Source organism: Typopeltis vanoorti, chromosome 20, assembly GCF_054136105.1.
Source record: "Typopeltis vanoorti isolate ZY-2024b chromosome 20, IOZ_Tvanoo_1.0, whole genome shotgun sequence".
Taxonomy (NCBI): domain Eukaryota; kingdom Metazoa; phylum Arthropoda; class Arachnida; order Uropygi; family Thelyphonidae; genus Typopeltis; species Typopeltis vanoorti.
In genome coordinates this window covers 94,375,501-94,389,761 of record NC_143568.1, presented here as the reverse complement: position 1 = coordinate 94,389,761, position 14,261 = coordinate 94,375,501, and positions in this window count along the sequence as shown.

Below are 14,261 nucleotides of genomic sequence, written 5' to 3'. Positions count from 1 at the left end.
ATCATATGCAAATCAGTCATTGGCAGATCCAAATCCTATTTCATAAAGGCCAAAAATCAGAAAGAAAACTAGCTTCCTGTCCAAATGTAAGCTGTGCATTCTGGTCCCTTGCTAAGGCTATTGGATGCAAGTTCTGCTCTCCTGCACTTCCACCTCTCTCTCATCCTAATGGCACTACTGTTATTTCACCTAAAGATAAAGCTGACCTCTTGGCATGTTTTTTCCTCGAGCTCCTGCATAGATGACGATGGAAATCACCTCCTACTATATTGAAATCCAAGTACTCTATGCCTCCTGTAATTTTTCAACAAAAGACATCAGAAAACTACTAAATAACTTGGACACTAAAAAGTCTTCTGGTCCTGATGTCATCTCTCCAATTGTTCTCAAACATTGTACTCCAGAGCTAATACTCGTCCTGCATTGTCTCTATAATTTATTATACATATCTGGCACTTATCACAATGTATAGAAGCAATCTTGTATCCATCCTATTCCAAAAAGGGCTATAGAAGTCTACCAACCAACTGCCATCACCTCTATTCTCTCCAAAATAATGGAGAAAGTCATCAATGACCAACTCCTGCTTACAGGCCCATCAATTAATTGCTCACTATCAGTCCAGTTTCTGCTTCTGCCATTCAAGATCCACAGTAGACCCACCACTGGACATGTGCCATGGAAAGGTTCAGAGAAATTTGTGCTGTCACCCTTGACATTTCCAAAGCTTTCGACTATGTGTGACAATGAGACTTACTAAACCAATTGCCATCCTTTGGTCTCCTTGCCACCCTCTTGGGTAGCCAGCTCTCTTTCTGATCGATCTCTATGAGTCATAGTAGATGGCTCTCTCTCTCTCTCTCTTCGAGCTTCATCACCAATGCTGGAGTACTGCAAGGCTCTGTCCTATCACATATTCTCTTTCTCCTGTACATAAATGACCCACTCACAATCACCACTAATACCATCCACAGCTTTGCAGATGACAGTACTGTCCACTCATCCTACTCATTTGACAAACCTACATACTGTCTTTCAGTGGGGTGAGGACGACCTTGCCATGTTCAGCACCACAAAACATAGTATTACATTTTCTCTTTCAAAAGAGTTCTCTCTCACTTAGGGTAAGGGTAATGCACAAATCACCAGACATGATCAGATCTCTCTGCTTTAACTAACATTTACCTCCAGTCTCTCCTGGCATAAACAGATCACATCGATAGCTTCCTCATCATCGAAGAAATTTGGCATTCTCTTTCGTTCAAGAGGCTATTTTACACTCAACCAACTCTTAACTACATCCATCCATCAGTGGTTCTAACAGTCACTTAAGCATCCATGACCTTCCAACTATTCTTGGACATCACAACTGTAATTCAAGGATAAAGGGGTTAGCCTTATGCCTCCCAGAGTGTCCTATGTCTGTAGATGCATGTATTCACTGGGTTGGTTTGCTTGTTCTGGGGATGAAAAACCCAAATTTCTGGGTGAAAAAATCCCCCCTATCTTCATATGAGACTGACTAACTCACCTTTTGTCGAAAGAGACCAGATAAAGGTTCCTCACATCACGGAAGGGAATCGAACCCAAGTCTTTCTGACCAAAGGGCTTCATCTATACCGACTGAGCTATGGAGGCTCACTCTTAACTATATGCAAATCCCAATTTTGCAAACACACTAAACCTGCTTTTCCTCTTCCTCTTTTATTGTATCCACTTGTGTCCTCTGGAACAACCTTCCCATGAGGTAACAACTACAGCCTGCAGCTCTTCAAACTCTCATGTATGGGATCAATATAAAAAAGAAATAAAAAAAAATAAAAAAATTGGAACCCCATAGAAATAATTGCAACCAAATTTTGCATTTCTTCTTTCATTTCATCCTAGAGAATAATAATATCATTGCTAGACCTCAATGGAGACAAACAATTCATTACAGGTGGTCGACTATCACATGCACAACTCATCATATCATAACTTGAATGCATTCACTGTCTTCACACCCATCACACTTTCAGGCAATGCATTCCAACCACCCTCCACACAAAAAACCTATTCCTCACTGCCTTGCTCACATCCTCCTTAATCAGCTTCCAAGAATGGCCTCTTGTTGTCCTATGAAAAATCCTCCATATTAATCCAGTAATAATTCCTTATCAACTTGTATGTCTTGATCAGGTCCTCCCCCCCCCTCTTATCCACTGTACTCTGAAAATTGTTTCCTCAATCTATCTTCATACTCAACATTCCAGAGACCAGAAACCACTTTAGTCAATCATCTCTGAACCCTTTCCAGCATCATTTTCATTCTTTTGAAAACCAGTTGATCAAATCTGTGCATAGTAATCAAATGTGTTTTGAGCCTTATACAATAGAAACAATATCCTTATTCACTTAAGGAATTGACAACGTAGATATGAATATAAATGAAATTACACTTTAATATTTCCGATATTTTGGCAACGTCAGGTTGCCATCTTCAAAAGGAACTTATAAAAAAAGGCACATAGAAAACCTTGCACTCCAACATACTGACATAATGGTCAACTTTGACGTCTCCTCCTTATTCACAAATGTCCCACTCAAGGAAACTTTAGAGCTAATCCAAGCTAAATTTTCTCCCGATATCTCAGCCCTATTTCAGTTCACAATGAACTCAGGCTATTTTGTTTGGCAGGGAAAATTCTACAAACAAATAGAGGGGACAGCCATGGGTTCACCACTCTCCCCACCCTTGGCCAATTTCTTTATGGAGACCTTTGAAGAAAAAGCTTTAGCCTCTGCCCCACAAAAACAACCATATGGCTTCACTACGTTGATGATGTGTTCGCTATTTGGCCATATGGCTCTGATACACTCCTCTCCTTCTTAACACACTTAAACAACTAACACCACAGTATCATGTTCACCCTGGAAAAAGAGGAAAACAACAGCCTCCCTTTCCTAGACACACTAATCACCTGCCAGCCTGATGGAACCTTGGTTTTCTCAGTTTATAGAAAACCCATCCATATAGGTAGGTACGTTCACCGACAATTCCCCCCCCCCACACACACACACAACAATATGGAGTGGTGAAAACACTATGCAAAGGGCTAAACTAATCTGTTCTAACGACATGACCCTAAACACTGAACTAAATCACATCCTCAACACTTTCTCAGCCAATGGCTACCCCCCAAAAAAATCCAAAAAAAATATATATTGAAATTTACAAACCACAACCCCCCTTCCACAACAAGGATTACTTTAAATCCATCACCATTCCCTACATCCGAGGCACCTCGGAAAAAATTACCAGAATCTTCAAAAAACATGACTTGACCTTCTGTTACAGACCATACAGAAAATTGGCATCCCTTATCCGCTCCACTAAAGACCAACCACTTCCCCTAGACCTACCTGCAAGGGACCTGGTGTATACCAGGTCCCTTGCAACTGTAAACTGTCTTACTTTGGCCAAACAGTCAGGACAGCGAATATCAGAATTTCGGAACACAAGGACTACATCCGGTTTCACAAGTACAGCCATTCTGGTCTTGCAGACCATGCTCTGGATACATGCCACAGAATACAGTGGAAGAAAGCTACAGTAATACACCGTAGCTTTCGAAAGACTATTTATGGAATCAACCTCAGCCCTAAGAAACTCTCCAAACCTCACCAAATTTGGTTTTATGAGACTGCCCCAAATTTGGGAGGCTTACATCAGCAGACCTTCAGCCCAACGGCCAAGAACACCTACTTAGCCTGCTAGGGGGCACCATCAGGACTTTTAGGAGAACAATAGCTTCATCACTTCATTTCAGTTACTGTGTTGTAGTGTCTACGTGCACATGCCTTTTTTTATAAGTTCCTTTTGAAGATGGCAACGTGATGCCGAAATATCGGAAATATTTATTAAAGTGTAATTTAATTTATATTCGTATCTACGTTGTCAATTCCTTAAGTGATTTAGTAATGCATAACCAATGTATAAGCCTGTCTACGAGAACATCCTTATTCCTTCATGTGTTCTCTACGTCATTGCTATAATTTCTGTACTGTCCTCACAATTTTAGCAAAATGTGTTTGAAATTTCAGTTCCCTATTCACTAAAACTCCCAGATTCCTCATTTACTCTGCATCTTATCTGAGCTTCCAGAATTTAAAATTCAATATAACAAAATGTAAGGTTACAACCAGGGCCAGCCATCTCAGGGGTGCAGAGCACCCGGGCCCCACGATCGAGTGGGCACAGTCGGTACACATTTGCGGAAACGTATTATATTTCGAATGTGTGTTTTTTTGTTTTCCTGTGCCAAAATCATTTGCAGGTAAGAGGTTTTTACAATACGTTTATTTCGAATCTTTTAATTTTTACCTTTGAAAAATATTTTAGGGCCCCAAAACGTTTCTTGCACCCAGGCCCCTTTATAGAGAAGGCCAGTCCTGGTTACAACCTTACATTTTGCTACATTGAACTGACAGTCCACTCATTTATCCATTCATCTAGCCTATTCAAGATAAACAGATCTGCAAACAACTACACATATGGGATCATCGGTGAGTTATAGGTTGGAAACAGCCTTCATTAAATGCTTTGGTCAATTGCTGCATATAGGAAGTTCTGTTTGTCTGTAAAAGCATTCTTAGACAATGCCGATCTTGTTCCTGACGGACTATCTTAGAACCACAGTTATGCCTCTTAGACAAGCAAATTGAATGGAGATGCCAGTGGTCTTACAAGAAGACTTGAATAGATTGAGTGAATGGGCATGCCAGTTCAATGTTGCAAAATATAAGGTTTTAAAATTTGAGAAACAAATATGGGATGTAGAATTTACTCTTGGTGAGGATATATTGTTGGAAGTGAAGGAAAGGCTGAAATGATGCAATCTGCAGAGTCTAATGGGTAGGAGGAAGAGAGGTGATATGATACAAACCTACAAGTTGATAGGGGTGGTTACAGGATTCACGTCGAAGAGATTTTTCATAAAATTGTGAGAGGTTGGGGGAAAACAAGAGGTCACCCTGGAAGCTGTATAAATAGGGTTGAGCAAGGGAATGAGAAGCAGGTTTTTTGCATGGAGAGCTGTGAATGATTGGAATGCACTGCCTGAGAGCATGGTGTCTGCAGAGAATTTGAATGTGTTTAAGGTATGACAAAAGAGACCTACTAGATGAGCCTGTGACTCCATGGGGTCTTAAGATGATAATAATAATACAAGCTGTCTCTTACTCAATTTCCAGGAATGACACCTTCTAATGCATATTGAAATATCTGTCCTATATGTATCTATCCTATAAAATCATTTGCCAATTTATATGTTCCTGTTATATCCTTGCTTTTCTGCATATTTGCCAAACTCAACAATCCACAATCTCATAGTCTATGCTAATATTCATAATCTTAATATCGTCTTATTATTAACAGACACCCTGTGAAGTCAAAAGTCTCACTGTGGGAGGTCCCACTGTCACGTACACAGAGTTCATCATACCGTGCCATAAATACATTCACTGTCTCTGCACTCACTACATTCCCAAGCATGCATTCTAGTCACCCACAACTCCATGCAAAAAAACTATTCTCACCTTCCTTCTCACACCTCCTACTACAGCTTTGAAGGATGGTCTCTTGTCCTCCCCATCTTTCCCCCATTCTAGGAAAATCCTCATCAGTGTTGATCTGGCAATAACCTCATGCTAGCCTTACATATCTCAATTATATTCTCCTTCCTTCTCCTATCCACCAGACTACGTTCCTTCAATCTGTTTTAATACTCAACATTCCAGAGACCAGCAGCTATCTTAGTCAATTGTCTCTGGACTCTTTCCAGTATTTCTTCATCCTTTTGAAAACTAGATGACCAAATCTATATACATTAATCCATTTGCAGCCTGATCAAAGCCTTATATAATGGAACCATAAGTTCCGTACTTCTACGTATCAGTGTATTCTGCATCATTTCCATAATCTAAATAAATTAAAGATGCCAAGAAATTATATTCTTGGTTTCATTCTTTATCCAAGTAAACAAATAAAGTTTGCATGTGAAGTCACTTCATGACTGGGCTACTTGTATATAGAGGCTAATGACTTCAAATCAATTGCCTTAGTATCCCATAATGCAATACACATCCTTACAGACATGTATTATGCTATGCATTATGGGAAGGGCCACTATCCAGACCGGTTTTAACCTTTATTGAGGTGTCATCAGTGGGACCACACCCAGAAGTGATACCAAAGTTGAAGTAATGCATAAATTGGTATTTAACTTGTAACCCTTTATTTACCACCCAGAAATTGCTCATCTATTGTAGTGAAACTAGTTGGTGTTTTCTTTTTTTGTGTGTGTGTGGTTATCATCAGCATACCAGTACTCATTCTTTGCTAAGAAGAAAAATTGAAAATTAAAATATGGAAAAAAAAGAAAAAAAAAAGTTACTGATATTTTTACTTCATAGTGCGATAATGTTTTTGGAATAGCATAAATTTATTGTATAAGGGGGACCGGAAGGTAATAAATTTTTTGAACTACATTTTTAATATAAATTTTATTAAAGAACAAATTAACATTATTCAATTCTATAATCGGCATCATTAATTATAACCTTATTCCAACGATCTACTAAGTTTAGAATTCCTTTTCTGAAAAAAGTTTTTTCTTTGGAGGCAAAAAATGATATCAAACTCCTTTGGACATCATCTTGCGAATGGAAGGTTTTATTTCTTATGCTGTGTTCTAAGGACCTGAATAAGTGATAGTCACTAGGGGCAATATCCGACGAATATGGAGGATGTGGTAGAAGTTCCCATCCTAACTGCCTAATTTTTTCTAGAGTCATTCTTGAAGAATGTGGTTTTGCATTATCTTGCTACAAAATTATTACCCCTTTTCGATTGACAAGCACAGGACGTTTGATTAACAATGCTTGATGTAGTTGCTCTAATTGTTCACAGTAGATGGCTGCTGTGATAGTCTTACCTTGTTCCATGAGTTCGTAATGAATATCCAACCAAACGCACAACAGAACCTTTTGTGGATGAAGTCTATATTTAGGTGCTGGAATTAGAGTTTGATTTGGAGAAAGCCACCATTATTTGTGATTATTATTCTTATACAGCACCCATTTTTTGTCACCAGTTATGACTTGTTCCAAAAAGGGGTCATTTTGTTATCTGGTCAACAATGAATTGCAAATCGCCCGTCTCTGTGCTTTATTGTTTTCTGACAGTTCATGCAGTACCCATACACCCTGTTTAAGAACCTTGCAACTCTTATGTAAGTGCTCTTGGACAGCTGACCATGATGAATTAAGTTTCTCTGCTAATTCCTGTATGGTTTGTTTTGGATCTGATTCAACGAGTCTTAAGAGCATCGTCATCTAGAGTAAGAGGTCTTCCAGATCGAGGATGATCAGAGAGATCAAAATTTTTTTCTGCAAATCTCCTAAACCATCGCTGACATTTGTTAATCTTCAATACATCTCCATAAGTTGAGCAAATGATTTTGGTAACCTCAGTAGCATTCTTTCCTTGGTGAAACAAAAACAGCATACAATGACGTAAATGGTGCTCTTCAACTATAAAGTCCGCCATATTAAAAAATAATAATCTAAAATTAAAAAAAAAAACAATTTTTTTAAATAGAAAAGTAATGGTAATGTTTAAAAAAAAATCAAATTTAATAATTTATGTGTTATTTAAGAAAAAACAATTGGCTAAAAATGACCTATTAAAAATAATTGATTACTTTCCGGTCCCCTTTATACAACTATATAAAAAATAAGTAAATTATATATGGTGATTAAAAATAAATTATATAGCAAATATCTTAATACATAATGAAAAAATGCAAATGTCATTAAATAACTGAGCTCATTTCCATACTAGGTAAAGATAAAAAATTGCTAATATTATAAATTTATAAATGTAACATATCTGTATGTCACTATCAGTGGTGGCTTGAAATCGTGATGGTGCTGCAACTTTCAAAATATACATACACATTGTAAGTACGTGTTTGGATAAAATATCAAAATTATGGTAAAAATTTAAAAAAAAATTAAACATGAAAAAATATTGTTCATTATCGATAAAATTCTACAGTTTAGTATAATTCAAAATTACTTAAAAAAAAAAATTAAAAAGATTTACAATTTTTGGACATTACAATTAAATCCTTTAATTGTAATGTCCAAATATTAAAAGAGACAGAGCAAACACGATAAGCACTACGAACACTCTACTACTGGTGCAAACTGCATATAAACACAAACAACAACTGCACAACGGAGTGACGCATTATGCTAATAGCTCACATCTCACTATGACATGCATATGCTTGCGTTCATAGCAATATGACACTGTGGACACAATGCTGCTAGCATCCTTTGCCCTCCAAGTGCTACAAGATGGATTTTTATTATTTTTTATACAAAATAAGAGAATTGTATAGGATTGTTGATGATAAAATTAAATTTTACAAGCAAATATAAATAAATTAAGAAATATATTTATGTATCGAGAAAAATTGGGGGGGGGGGGCACTCGTGCCTATGCATGAGCCGCCCCTGGTCACTGTTAATAAAGGTACCAGTATGCTGTACTGTTGACAAAACTTACCTTCCGCCCCAAAAAACCACTGGCTATTATAATTTCAACAATTAATAAAATCCAGTCCTTTTATCAATAAAGGATATGTTTTATATGAATCAAACGATTTACTTGGATGAAGGCAAGAGTAATTTTTTTTTTTTTTTAAGAATTTCAGGTATGGAAAATTTTTAAAACAAGAAAATCAGATGAAATTGCTTTAACAAAACTCGTCTCTACTGCACATTGAAATGCATCATTTTCAGAGAAATTAATGAAAAGGGATCCTGGAAATTTTAATTTTCCTTGAATTCTATGAGAATTTATCATTCTTTGAAATAAAATAAAAGATTATTATTAGGTGTCTCAACTGCAGAGACTTGGAAAAAAGCTAGCTACCTGGTGAATATCAATGTTACTAATTGTGAATTTATTTTCAGCATTTTACAGTTAGATATAATATAATTGTTAACTATTTTTCTCTCATTTGATTTTCCTGTGAAGAAATATGTAAACAATTTACTTGACTTATTGTTTGATTTACTGTGTCATAGCATTTTCTGAATTAGAAAGCTCAGCTGATCTTTTCTTCCTGTATGTCAATAGACTGCTTGCATCATATTATAATTATAATGGATTAAATGTAGCATTTAATCCATTATAAAAATCATGATAGAATTAAAACAGAGAAAATTACTATGTGAATTGACTATTTGGGAAATGTTGATCAAGTATCTGAGAAAAAACTATTTTAATACCAACTAGTTTCACCAACTTAAACTGTTGGCATCTTCAGGCTACAGGACTGATGATAGGAACTAAGGTTTTGTTAGCTTTAGTTCCTATCATCAGTCCTGTACCCTGAAGATGCCAACAGTTTAAGTTGGTGAAACTAGTTGGCATTAAAATAGTTTTTTCTCAGATACATGATCAACATTTCCCAAATAGTCAATTCACATAGCTTCTGTGGTCAAGAAAAAATATTGTTTAAGAGAAATTTACTATTTTATCAGAAGCACATACTATCTATTTAATTTAATGCAGGAAGTGTTAAGGATTTTAAGATTCAGTATGATAGATATGTTGTCAGTTGAATGAACCTCCCACGATGAGTCTGCTGACTCCATGGAGGGGTGCAATTAGTAACAAGAATGCTCTACAATTCATACTGGTTTGACTTCCTGTTTAGGTAATCAAGAGGCAAAATGATAGTTTAATTGGGGAAAAAAGAAAGATAAAAACTACCTGTGGCACCACAGGCAGTTTTATAACCTGTTTTTCACTACAGATAGTAAAGCATTGTGAACAAAAAAGGAAGTTTATTACGCATTGATGTTTATTATGGCAGATCTTTAAAACAGAACTGATGCTATGTGGCTTTGGCTAAAACTTTTCAATAGTTGAGTTTGCTAGAGTAATAACTGGCTATATCATATCATAAAAAAACCAAATCTAAAGAGACTGACATGATGTAGTTAATATATTTGAAAATCCTAACCATACTGAACCAATGCATGATATCACAGATTTAGACCAAATAGCCTGCCTGTTCTGGTCTTATGCCATCTTTCTTAGTTTTCCAACTCCTTTAAAATGCTATTGTCCACAAAATTTAGATGTTCCATCCATTTTTATATTATTTATGTAATAATTTATTGGTTTCATATTGAGATTATAAAATCTCAATATGAAAAAATTTTTGATTTGTAGTCCTAGATAGTACATTAAGTTGTTTTTCTGAGAATTTCATTTCTGTAATTGGAATTTGTTTGAAGTTGATTAAATAGGGCATTATATAGGATTTTGTTAAAAATTTTATTTTACTAAGGGTGCTTAAATATATTTTGCCATTTACTTTAACAAAATTTGATAATGTCTAATATCCCAGGTATTTGAAAGTATTTACTTATTCTAATATTTTATTATTTATCAATGTTTTACTTACTGGGTTTTCTCCTTTGTCTGGGGAGGGAAAAGAGAAAGTTCTACAACAAGGCCAAATAGATTGCACATCTAATTATAAGAACAGGCTAGGTGATAATTTATTATGTCTATACACAAATGTCAGGAGCATCAGAAACAAAGGGGTTGAGTTTGTTGCTTTATTAAATATGATGTGGCCTAAGATTGTTGGCATTAGCTATGGCATTAGATTCTGATACTATCAGAATCAGATAGAGTAACTGGGATCGAGTATAACTGGAATTACTATTTTTAGGAATGACAGAAAAGATAAGAGAGGAGGAGTACCACTAATGATATCAGATGACTTAAGTCCAGTTAGGGTGGAAATACAAGAAAACAATGATGGTAACAATGTCCCATGTAGCAACGAGTTTGAGTCTATCTGGTGTAAAATGGAGACTAACAAAATGAAATATATGGTGGAGTGTTGCTACAGAACTGGCAGCTCAATTTCAGGGGACGAAGAAATGCATTGCCATTTTTAGCCTTATGGGTGACTTTAATTTTCCAAACACTGATGGGAAGAAGAGAAATCTGATGATAAGAAAGAAGAAATTTATTGAATTGTTGTGAAGCAACTTTCTCAAGCAGCATGTGAAAGAAGGAACTCGAGGTCAAAAGTGTTGAATTTGCTCATAGCATCAGAAGGGGTCTCTGTTAAGAATAAGGCTATTTTACCAACAACTGGTGACAGTGATCATGTGCTTTCTTGGGAAGTACCTAATTGCATTGATGCTCCAATAAAAACAGATTACATGCTAAACTACAAAGCTGGAAATTATGATCAACTTAGGAGAATGCTATCTTTGGTCCCATGGTATCAGATAGTATATGGGAATTTTTGAAAAAGTGCTTAAATGTTTCAGATGGAATATCAGATATCTGAATGTCTGTCCTAGTGTTAGAAGAATAAATAGGTTGGAAGTGAAATGGATGTGCAACTTCATTAAGTAAGAGATCCACAAGAAGAAGATGTGGAAAGAATATTGTGAGAATAAGAGTGAGAGGAGTTATGAAATATATAAAGCTCAGGCCAGAAAATTAACAAGGATTGTGTGGAAAGCTAAATCGAAGTATGAAAAGAAATTGGCCATGCAAGCCAAAGGCAATCCAAAAGAATTTTATTATTATGCCACAAGCAAAAGAAAGAATGAATGTGAAAGAATAACTTTATTGAATGCAGATGGTACTCGAGTGTCGGACACTAATGAGATTGTTCAGTTAATGAGTGCTCACTTTGCTAAGATATATCATATCAACCAGGTGTATGTAACATATGGTGCACAGTGCTACTGTTACATTGGATGAAGAGTTAGAGGTTCATGAAGATGACGTTGAAGAGCTGTTGTATAACCTGAATAAGAATTTGTCTATATAGGGACAGATGGAATATCAGCCTGTTTGCTAAAGGCTGATTCAGCCAAATTGGCTAAGCCTTTCACATGTCTATATAACACGAGTCTCGGCTCAGGAATGATACCACAGGAATGGAAGGAATGTATGATAGTTCCAATGTACAAGGGTGGTGCAAAAACTGATGGGTGTAACTACCGACCTATCAGTATCTCTGGTGTGATAGTGAAGATTTTAGAGAAGTTGGTTAGAACTCATATACAGAAATAGGCAGACATACAACTATACTCTGCATGGGTTTACTAAAGGAAGGTCATGATTTAGCAATTTGTTCATATTTTATAATGTAATGGCCGAGTTGGATAAAGAGAATGGATACTTTATGATAACGTTGGATTTTTCAAAGGCATTCGATAGGATACCACAAAAGGTTGCTGCATAAACTAGAGAATATGGGATTAGAATATAAACTCTTGACTTAGATCAAGGGATGATTGACAGACAGATATCAAAAAGTGGTATACAGTAGGTGTGTGTCTGCCAGATTTAAGGTGACTAGTGGTGTACCTCAGGGTTCAGTCTTTGGGCCATTATTGTTCGATCTGTACATTAATGACATCAGGCAGGGTCTAACATCAGATGTGAAATTGTTTGCTGATGATTTGAAGATAGGCAGGGCAATCAGGGATACTACTGATATTCAGTACTTACAAACTGATCTGAATAGGCTGGAAATTTGGGCAGACAAAAATAGATGTCAGTTTAATGTTAGTGAGTGTAAAGTTATGCACTTTGGGAGTGATGAGATTTCCAGTGGCATATTTTATTAGCCGGGTTATGCTACAAGAAACTCAGGAGGCATGGGGTTTTAGTGTATTGGTGGATAGGAATTTGAAGTTCAAAGGTCACAGCAAATGTTGCAAATACAACTCAGAGGATAATTGCAACATTGAAGTGAACCTTAACATCTAAGGATAAAAAAATCTTTTTTGCCACTTTACAAGGCTTTGATAAGACCACACCTAGATTACTGTGTGTAGATTTAGTCTCCTGGATTTCAAGAGGATAAAGAAACTATGGAAAGGGTGCAAAGAAGAGTTACAAAGATTATATCTGGATTATGGGATTTAGATATGAGGACAGATTGTGAATATGTGGATTACAGACTCTGGTTAGCAGAAAAAGAGGGATGATATGATAGATGTCTATAAACTTTTGAACGGATGTTATAGGATATTGTCTAGTGAAATTTTTCGTTATATGAAAGGTGGGGAGAAAACATGGGGGGCATCCATGGAAGTTAAGTTTGTTCACAGTCAAAAAAGGGGTAAGAGCTAGGTTTTTCTCTCACAGAGCAGTGAGTGAGTGAAATAGTTTGTGCATCTAGTGTGAATGAATTTAAGGGAAGGTATGACAGCTGGTTTGTTTGAGTGATTTATAGACTCCCTCAATGAGCCCTTGACTCCTTGGAGTTCTCAGATAATAATAATACCATTTACCATTTTTAATTATCATTATTATTACATGACACCTCCAGGGAGTCCAAAGGAGAGCACCTATTCTACAACTTGTCGTCTCCACAACAGACTACGAACCACAAGTACACCACCACCCACCACCACCACTAGTATTTTCACAGACAATCACAAACTTCCGTGCCCATGGCGGGATTCAAACCTGCAGCCCTTTGGATGGAGAGCGGATGCACTAACCACTCGGCCAACCAGGCCTGCAGATTAACGACTTTACTGATCTTTTGTAAATTATCAGATGAAGTTAATACAAATATGGACATCTTACAAATAATAACATGCCTTTGTTTATGGGCTTATTTGTATTCAAAAAGGATAATACATATCTTTGTGTAAGGAATTATTTATAATCGAAAATGTTATTTATCTATTAAAAATAATTAATGTTGATAAAGTATATTCTGCAACTTTTCTTGATATATCTTTCCATCCCTGATATTGTTCTTAGTTGACTACTATTTTATTTTCTGCAAGTATTTCTTGAACTGAGCCTCCATAGCTCAGTTGGTATAGACGAAGTTGGAAAGACCTGGGTTCGATTCCTATCTGTAACGTGAGGAAGCTTTATCTGGTCTTTTTTGATGAAAGTTGAGTTCACATTCAGTTTTTCCACTTGGTTATACTATAAATTAAAGATACCAAGAAATCATATACATGGTTTAATCCTTTATCCAAGTGTAAGCAAACAGGTTTGCACCTGAACTATTTTCATGACTGGGGTAACTCATATATAGAAGCTTAATAACTAACTTTTTATAACTTCATCACTTGCCTTAGTATCCCATAATGCAAAGCACATGTCCTTACGGGTATGTATAATGCTATGC